Raw genomic sequence first — 13,116 nt, forward strand, 5'->3', positions numbered from 1 at the left:
TTTTCTTTGCTCTCTCTTTCACAGGGTGTGGAGCTTTGGTCCTGCTCAGCATCACTCCTGCTGGTCTCACTGCTGTGGATCTGGTTCGGCCCCAGATGGGAATGCTCCTCTCCTGGTCCACTCTACACTCACCATCACTACTGGCCAATGGTGGCGCTTCATCACCTGCTGCTGTCTCCTCCCAGAACTCCTGCTCCTTTCTGTCTCTCTCCCTCTAAAACCTCTCTCTATCCTCCCTCCCTCTCCCCTCTCAACCTCTATCTACTCTATTCTACTCTGTTGATCTGTACAACCACATCTATTGCACGTCTGTCCGTCCTGGGAGATGGATCCCTCCTCTGTCTCTCCCTGAGGTTTCTTCTTCTTTTTCCCCTGTTAAAAGGGTTTTTGAGAAGTTTTTCCCTGGCCGATGTGAGGGTCTAAGGACAGGGGATGTCGTAACATGTACAGTTTGTGAAGCCCTTTGAGGCAAATCTGTGATTTGTGACTTTGGGCTCTATAAATAAAATTGATTGATTGATTGATTGATTGATTGATTGATTGATTGATTGATTGATTGATTGATTGACAGGACGATATACAGTTAAAAACAGCAACATTTTTGGTGTTTCTCAAACGGAAATGATGTACATGTTAATTTACATACAGAGCGGGAAGTGGAATCGGATCACAAGTGGTCACTGAAGACGCATGTGGAGACGCATGCTACTGCCAGGTGAGAACACAGACTGTCCACTTGTGTTGGGATCACTCAGACCACATGTTACTGCTAAATGGAAACAGGATCTAAGTAAGTACATTTTATTTATAAAGCGCTTTTCACACGCTAAAGTCACAACGTGCTTTACAAGGGCATAAAACAACATACAGGCAAACAGAAATATGCAAAACCACAGGAAAACACGATTAAAACCTAGACGTCCAGTTGACCAGGTACATACAGTCAACTAAATGCCCGTCTAAACAGATATGTCTTAACCTGACATTTAGCTAGTTAGTTGGATTCATCCTCTGGGGAATCTGAATGTGTGTGATGTGATGGTGTGTTGTGTGTTTAACAATGATGAATGTGTGGAAACATTGTGGTGCAAAATGTAGAACAATGCACCAGTAACAATGCACACACATAAAATGAGACTACCATAAATGTCTCAAATTTCCCATCAGGGATCAATAAAGCAATGGCGTAGCCACGGGTGTGCCAACCCAAAAAAAATGCCGTCAGATGATACGTTGCGACACCTGGGCAGGTGTGCACCACTCAGGAGTGATTCTCCTTGTGGATTATGATCCTTGACAGACAGCTGGTCGAACTGAACAATCGTTTTCAGAGTGACTCTTATGGAATAATGAAGGCTGCTCCCTCCCTGCTGCCTGCGTCTGACGCAATTTGCCAGCTGGACTCATTGCGCGCACCGTGCAGGCATTATGGACTTCATTTGGAGGCCTCTGAACTCACTGTGTTTGGGCAACTCATCAGGCGTAAAGTTGACGGGGGGCATCAGTTCTCGTCCCTTATTGAAGTCTTGGATTCATGTGACAAAGATGTTTTTCCCAACATGAACTGTTTACTGCGTAGTCTGTTGTCACTGCCTGTCACAAGTTGCTCTGTGGAGCGCCTGTTTTCGGTTGTGAACAGGATTAAATCCACCAGCAGAGCTACAATGCTCACAGAGAGACTTAACAGCATTTCGTTGCTCATGTTTGAAAAAGAGCTCGCGGAGAAACTGGACTCCGATGAAATAATAAATGCGTTCAAGGCCAAGCCACGCCGTCTCGCCCTGTACATTGAGAGCTGCGCAATATCGTTGTGTCCTTTACTCTGCTGTTAAGCCGTATGTGTTCAGATGGTTAATTAGTGTTTTTGATCACACATAATGTGGATACGTTTTTGGCTCCATACATGAGTTTGTGCATGAATGTTATATTTCACTATGTTCATCTCATTGGGCACACAATGTCTGTATGTGTGTTGTGTTTTTGCGGTGTGCTTTTTCTATTATTTTGTTTTGCTAGGCTTACAACAAACGATTTCCCCAGTCCCAGACTAAAAACGTAAAGTCTTTAGTAAATCTAGGAGTTTTACTGCAGTCACATCGCTCCCGTCATCTCCATCGTTAAGTTTAAGGTAGTAATCTGCTCTGTTTCATATCAGTCTTTTCCTAGTCTTGGGTTTGGATCATATCAAACGTGTTTGATATTATCGCAAGTCTCAGTGACGTAACACAATCAACAACCAATATATGACCGGGGAAAAGGTCCCTGGTTCCAGACCGGCCAGTAAAACCACTTCCACAGGAAAAAGTAACATCACAATAATGATAGTAAGCTCAGTCCTAAATACAAATATAGTGATGTCATATATTTACGGCCACAAGCCGGATTTTGGGGGCGCTGTTTCTTAGTAAAGAGAACAGTAAGGAGACCCAGTAAAAATGTATAAATACATGTAGGCCTATACATAAATAAGTAATAAATAATCAATAATTAATGTATGATTAACTAAATGAGTGTTGAAAGAGCTGATAAATATAAATATTCAATTAAACAGGGCATAAATGTATATCATGAATTCATTTATAAATAGTCAACTTTTCTTGTCAGAAAAACAGAAATCCTTTTTCAGCTTTGTGAGGGGCATTTTGTGGCATCTATTCTTCTTTTTATTGCTTTTGGTTTTTTCAACACAAACCACTGCACACACTAGAGCAGCTGGAGCCAAACGCTGCTTCTCCTCCATTAAGTCAGTTTTTACTTAGAGCATGATGAGGAAAAAAAATGCATGGTAGGTAAAAAATGCTAAAAGAATCTAGTTGTAGTCTTGAAAATAGTGAGCCTGAAAGATTGACAGTCTTTGTAGAATCTCAGTGTGTGACTAGGCTGTGACTAAAAACTCTAGCAGGTGTGAGCTGATAGTCTTCCAGGAGTCTTTTCCAAATCTTTTCAAAGTCTTCTGGTGTTTTGAGAGCACGTCACAAGTGAATGTTTAGACGTGCTGTGAACTAACTGTTGACTATTACTGAAGAGAATGTGTGGATATGTTGTTGTTGTGTTAATAATGTTGTATTCCAGAGACACATTCTTTTGAATGTTTGTGGAGGTGTAATACTCTGTTGAAAATAAATTTGGCACACCCAGTATTGCTGGTGCACACCCAATGACTTTTTTGCATTTGAATTAATCTGAAACACTGTAACACAATTTAAATATAATGCAACAAAGTTATGCGCAAGCTTCCACTTTTAAGAGCACAGAGGATGATGACAGGCTCAGGATCGGAGGCAGAAAGCACATAAGTCGGGGAAAATGTTATCATATTTTGAGCCGCGTTGAACAAAAATTGCAGAAAGTTTAAATGAGCATGGAGCTAAACAACCCCGTCATCATAACACAGGTTGGAAAAATGGAAGAAGATAACTTCTACGCTTCATTTTAAGATGAAGTGCATTTTGAATAGCCTGCATTTATTTATTAAATAATATTACAGTTTTTGATTTTACAATTTACAAAGGAAATGTTTATTTACACTTCTTTATTGTGTGGGGAAAAAAATTTTATTGTGTAATTATCACACCGCCATTACATTTTCATTTCGTGCACCCCCCAGTGGCAGCTCACGCACCCCCAGGGGAGCATGCACCACACTTTGGGAATCTCTGCTGTACTGTATGTCTTCCCCTCTGTATCCCCCTTCAATTCTCTCTGTCACTGTCTAGTAAAGCATGAAAATGCCAATCAAAACGTTTAAAAAAAGTCTATTCAATAGACATGTGATAATGTCCGGAGCTTGACCAAACTTGCTCATGTGTTATTGGAGCAAAGAGTGAACAGGAGCAGTTGGTTTGGGATGGGACTTATTGTGGCGGACCCTTCATGTGACCGCTACTCACTTATTTCAAAATAAGAGCGTACTGTTATTCAAGACAATTTGATTCAGATTCATGAAATTAATCCTCAAACTGCTTTCAAAGGACCTAAAGTAGGTGGGTGATAATAAACAGCATTATTGTTGTTTTATAACAGCTAACCTGACTAAGTTATTTGAAGCACAGCACTCAGGACACAGCTTTCTCAGGTAAAATGTAAATGCACTCATGAACATTAACAAAGCAGGATTATAGTTTAACCAGGATACTAACATTCATGTAAATTTACTCACTGATATCCCTTAAGTCATATATATATATATATATATATATGATTTTCTTGATAATAACCAAAATCATTATCAAGAAAACCATGGAAAATGTCTAGATATCAGCTCTTAAATTAAACTCTTATGAGCTATGTTTGTTGTTATCGTTATATTTGTCCAAACAAATGGACATACTTTTAAAAGTTGATCTTTTGTAATATTCAAAATTTTTGAGACACTGAATTAAATAAATTAAGACATGAAATGTTTCATTCTGTGTGTAATGGATCTATATAATGTGTTATTTCCACTTTTTTAATTGAATTACTGACATAAATAAACTTTTCGATGATATTGTCATTTATTGAGATGCACCTGTACATGTATATATATATGCTGTTGCAATCCCTAAGCTGCCTTCAGGTACACAGAGATGATCTGTCATATCTTCTGAAACAGAAATCAAATGCAGCCTACTCACGCCACCTACTGGGGAAAGTGTGCATTTTTTCTTTTTACTTGCTCAACAAGCCACCAGTCTAACAGTTGCCTTTACAGTTTTCCTCAGTCTCTTTGGTGCATTTCTCACATCAATATTAACATTTGCACAACAGTTAGTTCAACCTCCACAACATTTAGTCATTTGTGCTCATTATAGTAGCAGTTTCTCCTTACAACAAGTTACAAATGCTTTTGGACATGCATCAAGTGCTTTCATACAACTATCTGCTGTTTTATAACATTATCATTTGCTTATGTCATGTCAGTCAAAATTAACTATACTTCTTTTAAATGAATAATTTCTCTCAGGTGAAGCTCAGCATTCACTGATAAGCCACTTCTCTACAATCACTCAGAGCTGAATCCATAAACCCAAAAACACTTTACAACATATATGAACCAGCAGGACATAGTGTGGACCATTTCTACAACAATGTGACACAGAAATGGAAGGTCAGGCCTTGTGGAAGAGGGGTGAGGGTACGGGGGGAGTCAGGGTGTGACATCACAGCAGAGTCCTGCAGAGGGTGGATTAGCCACTCGTGGAGATTCTTTCCTCGCTGCAGAGATGATATTGTCTATGATGTAGATGAAACAATGTGGCCAGACAGAGAGGAAGGTCTGGATTTGCATCAATGATTTACAGTAATATTTATGTTGTATGTTCAGTTCTGTTATATGCTGCAATATTGTTTAAAGTTGTGCACAGCTCTACCCAAAGGGAGTTTATGTTTGTTGTAAATTAGGGTGTTGTTTTCTTTTGTTCAATGCTGTAAACAAATTAGAATTGCAAGGAGCATATGCAGTAGATATATGAAACATACATATTCAGTGTGTTGTACTCCGTTACCTCAATAAATACAGTAATGTGTAACTTTACTGTAGTTTTCAAATGGCTCTGCAAATAGTATATAGTGCTGTCTGGAGCATTTTCAGGTAATGTCACCATGATCTGACTTTTTTTGCATTGAAAACATTTACAGAGTAAACTGTCATAATGAAAACATGACAGGGACATTTGACTATCTTGTTCATAAACATGGTGTCAGGACATTTCATCTTGATGACACTGACACTTTCATTGACATGAGCTATCCATTTAGTGACATGCTTCTGCAGGTTATCAACTAGGTTTTGCAGTTTTTACTAATTGTTTTGAAAAATGCATTAACTGTTGTGAAAATGTAAAGAGCGATGCACCAAAGTGACTGAGAAAAACTGTAATATATGATATAACTGCCATGGGTGTAGAATATTTTGAAATCTATTTTCAATTGTGGTTCACTTTCATTCTTACTGACAGCTATTTAATCCCCCCTTTTATGGATGTAGAAGAGAGTAGTATAATAATACAACCATTGATCTAACCTTTTTTGCCCCTCATATTATGGATGAATTGTAAGAACTTCTTTGTATACGTAAATTCAGAACCTGACCCATTAAATCGATTGGATCACTGTTTATTCTGCTAATCCCTACTATTGTTCTTACTTGCACAATTGTAAAGAGGCAATAAACAATATGAGAGAAACAATATGAAGACCCAGCTCTTCAGAGAGCATCTTCTCTCCTAGCACCACACGATAATTCTACTTCTTAAAGAATTGTCACTAGCACTTATTGATGCACTAATAGCTCTTATTGCACTATACCTTGATTGTTTGTTTTTATTCTTCCTGTAAGTCGCTTTGGATAAAAGCGTCTGCTAAATGACTAAATGTAAATGTAAATGTAATGACACATTTATTGACACATTTATGTATTTAATTCCCATTTTAATTTATTAATGACACATTTAAGTATTTATTTAAAGATGTATTGATACATTTAATTTTGTCTCCTTTGTTCCTCTATACTAGTAATTCACTTTAGGTCCAAAGACAAAGGACTAGCAGGCCAATTTATGGATGGATGGATGGATGGATTACTTTATTTATCCCTGAGGGGAAATTAGGTTGTCATAGCAGTCTGGTATTTGAATACAATAAAAAGGATACAATGGAATAAAATACTGAGTTAGAAAAAAACAAAACAAAAATAAGAATAGCATAAGGACACTTAAAAACACACAAGTTAATAAATAGGTAACTAAGGTGCAGTGACAAGGTGGTGGTAATGATACTGATGATATGATGGTATTGTTATTATTACTGAACAGTATATAATAATAATAATAATAATAACAATAATAATAACTAGAAAATTTCTAAAGAAATTTCGATTGTGTGCTTGCCAATCAAAGGGGGCGGGGCTTTATTAAATATTGTTATGTAGAACTGGTCAGTGATGAACCATCATCATGCATGACAAGTTTGAGGCAGATTGGACAATGTATGGTCAAGTTATAAGTTCTCATGTTTTATGAAGTTTTATGTTGAGTTAGAGCAGTATGGCGTCATATTTGAGTCAAAAGTCGCGCGAGCGATAACACATATGCACGCGCGTTTATTTCGTGTCACGCGCGCAGATTTCAACTGCCGCGCGCACTTGTTTGATCTTCGCGCACATATTCAGCAACTGAGTGAAGCGGACTCTCCCCCGTGCTCGCTCGCGGTGGAGCTCTGCTCCCGCGGAGCGAGGACTCTTTACACATTGGGGGCGGGGCCAAGGCTGACCCCAGGCCTCTTATGATTGGTCATTTTCCAGCCCTCCACGTGGGTGCCTTTTCAGTTTACTGCTGACAGCTGGTAGCGGCGGCATCAATTAAACAACAACAACGGTTGTCTCATGACGTCCACGACCACAACTCTACGCTTCATCACTGATAATGAAAAGGTTAAAAAAAATGCTGTTTCTTGTTTCTAAATGATCATACAGTAGTTAAAGTGTTAGATCCATGGGTTTGCCGTGACACCGAGCAGAGACCTGCAGTTTTTGCGAGGTGAAAACTGAAATAGACGTGTCTATCACGTAGTTGCCATGTCTGATTTCGCTACAAACTACACTTCTTTTGGCCACAGTTGTAATAATTACGCAACAACAAACGTTAAACTTTCGAAGCCACATGCCTTTGCTATAATTACATTATAATACAGTTGTGTGTATCTGCATATTAAGACCGTTTAATCTAGAGAAAAGCAGACGTGTTTACGCTACCGCTCAACGGGCTGCCGTGTGCGCTCCCGCGGCCAGAAATCAGATTCTGGCAGGCAATCACTTTTTGGCACGACACCGGAGCTCGTCTGGGGGGGGAGCTCGGCAGCACCTGGTGTCGGTGTGTCCTGAGTCTATCTGCTGTCAGGAGGCTGACCTGGACCATACCATGCGTGGTGAAGCATGTGTAACAAATGTTCTCACATTTGGAGTACTGTGCCGGGAAGAGGACGTGCTGTCCCTGATGGATGTCCGAGCTGAAGGATGTCCGAGCGGAGACACCAGAGCGTCCTGTCAACAGCAGGTAACTAGGTCAAGCTAACTAACGCCAGTAATCGCCGGTGGTTTAACGTAAATATAATAAATAAACGCTATAGATGGAGAATATGCGAACAATGTTTCCATTTTCAATAGTTATCAGACGAAAACGTTTTAGTTTATGTCGCTCCATGCTAACGGTAATAGCTAATTACTAGCTAACATTAGCGTTAGCTAACAATGACATCAAATGGCCGGCTAGGTTGAAAGAACACGTTTTCTTGTGGAGAAAGAGTGTGATGCAAAACATGTCTGAGAAGTCTGGGTGACAACATGATTTTTTTTTAGCTAGCTACTGTCAATACTTCTGTTGAGCAGAAGCTGCTTTTTTTATTTTAAAAATCTGCCACTACACATGGAGACGTATTTGAAGCAGTTAGGCCAAGTAAAGGAATAGCGCATGCTAAACTGCTCGCATCACAAGAGTGTAGAAAGTGGAGTCACGGTAAGAAATAATAAGTAAAAATAATCATTTCTTTAGAGGTTTGCATCAGCTGTGATGAGCTCCTCTGGCCAAGGAATTAAATGATGTTGATGTGGAATTATTTGGGTTTTAAGACAGGTGTTTTTTTTAATATTCTCGTGGTTACTTTTTCATTTTTGACAGTCATTTCAGACCAATGCTGAGCTGCAGATATGTTCATGTTTAGTCTCAGAGTGGTGAGGGTATTTATAAGGGCTGCTGTCTGAGGTGAAAGGTGTGTTTAATAAGAGGCTCACAGAGGGACAGAGTCGGACAGCTGCGTTTCAATTATTGTGTTTGTGTATACGGTTTGTTTTGGAGTATGGACATAGTTGATGACTTAATACCTGCTGACTTAACTTGACCTGTCTCACTGCCTGTCTGTCACTGCGGTGGATTGATGCCGCTGTACTGTACTGAGTGTTGTGCTCTCAGTAGAGCTCCGGTTAACGGCGGTGAAATTAAAAACACTCCAGCGTCTGTAGTTAGCATTTTCTGGAGGAAGATTTCATAGAGCAGAGTCCCTGGATTTGTCTCCAGTCATTAATGAGATGTTGATTCTCTTCCGGTTATATCACTTGATTACGCGTGAATTCGCGAGATTCACTGATACACTGCACTCTGTTGGAAGAGCATTTAATTGTTCTGCCTCTCACTTAGAGATTGGATAATCTTCCACGGCACACCTGATGATTTCTTACGGCACACTTGTGTGCCGCGGAACAGCTGTTGGGAATCACAGGATTGGAGCACAGTTATGGGGCGAATCTGATTGGCTCCTTGTGTTTTGGCTTTGATGTAAATCCGACAGGATTTACATCAAAGCTGGCGGGACTCGGCGAGGTAAGAAGACATACTACTAGCATACTACCGTTACAATTGTGTCTTATAATGTTAGCATTTTCATATTTGAACTTTTAAACTACTGTCGAAAATTTTGTGAAATGTAATTGCAAGTTATTTGAGTTTCATTTGGACGATGTTTGTCATTTTATTTTGCTAATTTATTCGCGGCTACTGGTCTTAGGTCTGAGCTAGCGCTCTCTAGCGAGCTAGCTTTAGCATCATGTCGAAGCAATTTATAAATGGTCCGCCGAGGCAGAATATCTTTACAGTTACTCCATGTTACAGTTACCATGATGCTAACAGTTGTTTTAACAGTAGATGTGTCTGGTGTTAGCAAACACTATTGATTCTAAGAGTGCATTGCATGGTTTGACTGATTTGATGCTACTGACAGACAGCCTATAATGCATTGTGAGTTGATAATCTAGGCCACAACAGTTTATGATTGCTGTGTTTTGTCTTGTGTCTATCTGGGAAGGTGTCATTATGCTAATAATAATATAATAATGCTAAAAAAATGCCAGCTCATGCTATTTTCCTTGATTAATGTTGTCTAAATGCCATTTTTAATGTAGGGTTTGTGTACAATGTTGGCCTGACAAATTTTTTTTAAACTGTGATATGTAGCTAATTGTATATGGATTTTGATGGTAGCTTCTTGATAATAGTCCTGTTTTTTGTGAGGATGTTTTGGTATTCTTATGTAATAAGGTGTAATAGTAATACCAATGTCATACTCATCAATGGCTAAATTTGAACATTCGGTGTATTTGGATAATATTAAACTGAAACTCATGTCACTTGGTAATGAGAGGTTAAAAAGAAAAGATAATCATGGGGATATACATTTAACCATGGAGTCAGGGCTGTAGAAATTTACTGTAATGATGAACTGGTAGTTTACTTCACCATTTAAGATTTACATTGTGTCAATGTCAATGTTACTCACTAATGTTAGCAGACTATTACCCAAACTATTACCATTTCTTTTTTTCCAATTTGTCATGTCAACTGGTACCTGAAGTATGTGCTCCTGTGACTAATATTAATGTACTCTCTCTCTCTCTCTCTGTGTGTGTGTGTGTGTGTGTGTGTGTGTGTGTGTGTGTGAGTGAGTGAGTGTGAGTGAGTGAGTGAGTGAGAGATTGGAAGTTGAAAATGTAGGCTTAAACAGCTTTGGATTAATTTGTTTGTGTGTGTGTGTGTGTGTGTGTGTGTGTGTCCTCAAGTGGTGCTGTGAAGCATTTTCATTGTAGGCTTTAATCCTGTTTTCTTCTGATATTAATACTGCAGTACTATTTTGATAATAGAGGTTATTATGTAATAAAGTGTATTTGTAATACCAGAGTCATAGCCATTAATGTCTTAAATTAGGCCTCATTTCAAGAGAGAAAAAAGTAAAAAAAAAAAACCCTGTGTACTTTTTTCAATAGTAATGGAAAAAAATAATTCTTGATGGGAATGCACAGAGTAGGTCATGTCAACTTTTAGTGAAGCTTATGTTTTGATATTTGTATATTTGAATAAAATTGACCAATATTAATGAAAAAAATATGAAAATGAAATATAAATTTTTTTGGTCATGAGTTACCTTAAAAGGTGAGAAAAAAGTTGGTAAATTTTTTTTCTACATTTCCTAAAACCAGTCTTATGTCATGAGGTCCTTTTTGACCCCTGAGGACCATGGGTGCTATAAAAATGTATAAAACACTTAAAAATGTATGAAGAAAGTTAAAATTTATATTGTCTATAAAGGATGCAGAGGGGCACATATGCTGAAAATTTTGCTGTGTTTCTAGAGGTGCTATGTGTGTATTTAATTCTAATGATTATATTCAGCTTTATACTGATTTTTATGAATAAGTGATGCATTAATTCAGTTATTTAAAGCATTAATTACACATTATTATTACATTGCTGCAATGCTCACGGTTGTCATCCTGTTCTAGATAACCACTACTTCACCTAAGAGACTTGAGTATCCAGTTCTTCATTGACCTTCAGCATTCAGTTGTTTGTCTTCACCTTTTCAGGTAAGCAATTAAAAAAAATGCTTTTGTAATGTTGAGAAACACTGAAATTATTATTCATAAAAAACTTTCAACCACTGTTCTGTGATGTCACGTATAGTGATATACAAATATATCTGAAGGAAAGGTGTATTTGGGATAATCAATATTATTAGTATTATTCATGCATTTATTCATTTTTAAATCAGAGAATGGGGGAAAATAGATTATTAGTACAAAAACTAGTAACTAGTAAAAAAAAAATTGGTAACAATAATGTTCATTCATTAATTGACGCTTGGTCAAACTCTCATCTAATTAAGTATTGCTGTCTCATTAATGTATTAATGTATTTATTTATTTTGTCGGCTAAAACCTGAGGAGAAGAAGAAGATGACTTTATTAATCCCACAATGGGGAAATTCAACCTCTGCATTTAACCCATCCTTTTTTACACACAAGTGAACACACCATGCAAGGAGCAGTGGGCAGCACATTACTGCGCCCGAAGCTATCACCATGTTGTTTTTTCACATCAGAATAAGTATTTCACATGATGCAGATCTTTCAGCATGTGGTCCTCAATATATAGTATAGAAGTCACTGTATTTTCTGACTTTTCCAGGTTTCCTGTGTCCAGCATCTTCAAGACAGACTAAGCTAACTTTTCATATTTTTTGCACATTTATATTTAGGTTAGGTTTATAGTAGAGTATTTAGTTTGTATAGTTTAGCTTTTTATGCTGGTCTAGGGACAGTTAAGTTAGCAAATTGATTTAGTTCAGATCACTTACAGTTGCATATTATTGTTACAATTGTGTTATTTTGTGAGTTATTGTTGTACAGGCTATTGTATATTGCAGGACCAAGTGAGACGAGGAAGACCACTGCTTCCAAGATGCCGCGCTCAGAAAGTGCGTTGGACAAGTCTCGACCTTGCAGATCCTGCCCCACTGAGCCCAACCACTTCCGACCATGGGGTACCTCAAAGACCTCCGTCAACCAGCCGGCTGTGGATGATGGATAACGCACCCACAACTCCTTCTCCAGTCTACAAGGTATGGGTTTGTTTTTTTCCCCATCACAGTGGACACAGACGTGGCCTGATAATACAATCTGCTGTCTTAACTACTTCCTTTGAATAATAAAATATTAATTCACAATTGAGTATTTATAATGTATGAATAAATTTGGTATTGTGTGTCATCTGGTTCTGAAAATACAGACACCCCCACAGTCCAAGAACAGCTGGATGACCTCTGGACCCACTTGCCCCCGTTCACCAGTTGAAAAGATAGGCTTTTTAAAAAATTCTTCAATTGTTAATTCTGCACAAAGTGATACACAAAACATTGTATGTCTTCCATTTCAACAAACACAAACATGAAATGTATATTTCAATACATAACTTAATGCAAATCAATCATACTAAACATCATCTTTTTTTTTAAACCAACCATTGCACGCACTTCCATCCAAGGAGAGGTTGCATCTTGATGGTAACTTTTTAGATTAACAAAACTTTTGTGAGATTTGTAATTGTTGTTTCTGGGGAGGGGGCGGAGAGGGTAAGTCTAAACATTGCATGCAAGAGACCAACACCGGTGTCTCAGGGGAAAGCTATCTGTATACACAAGTATCAATCTACTTGGTTGCTTCAAAATTTTACGATAGTTTTGCAATTCCTGACCCAGAGAGAAGCACATCAAACAAACAAAAAAAGCAATGGTAGATTTTCAAGGCCTTTCAAT

At 38.2% G+C, this 13,116-nt stretch overlaps 1 long non-coding RNA gene across 1 annotated transcript; it reads left to right on the forward strand.

The window, feature by feature from the left end:
• The first annotated feature begins 11,396 nt into the window (after positions 1-11,396).
• On the forward strand, positions 11,397-12,821 carry LOC131987102 (uncharacterized). The gene is made up of 2 exons (XR_009395734.1): positions 11,397-12,423; positions 12,591-12,821. It is a non-coding gene; the product is annotated as an uncharacterized LOC131987102 (long non-coding RNA).
• Positions 12,822-13,116: the final 295 nt, after the last annotated feature.

This window comes from Centropristis striata, chromosome 15, assembly GCF_030273125.1.
Source record: "Centropristis striata isolate RG_2023a ecotype Rhode Island chromosome 15, C.striata_1.0, whole genome shotgun sequence".
Lineage (NCBI taxonomy): Eukaryota > Metazoa > Chordata > Actinopteri > Perciformes > Serranidae > Centropristis > Centropristis striata.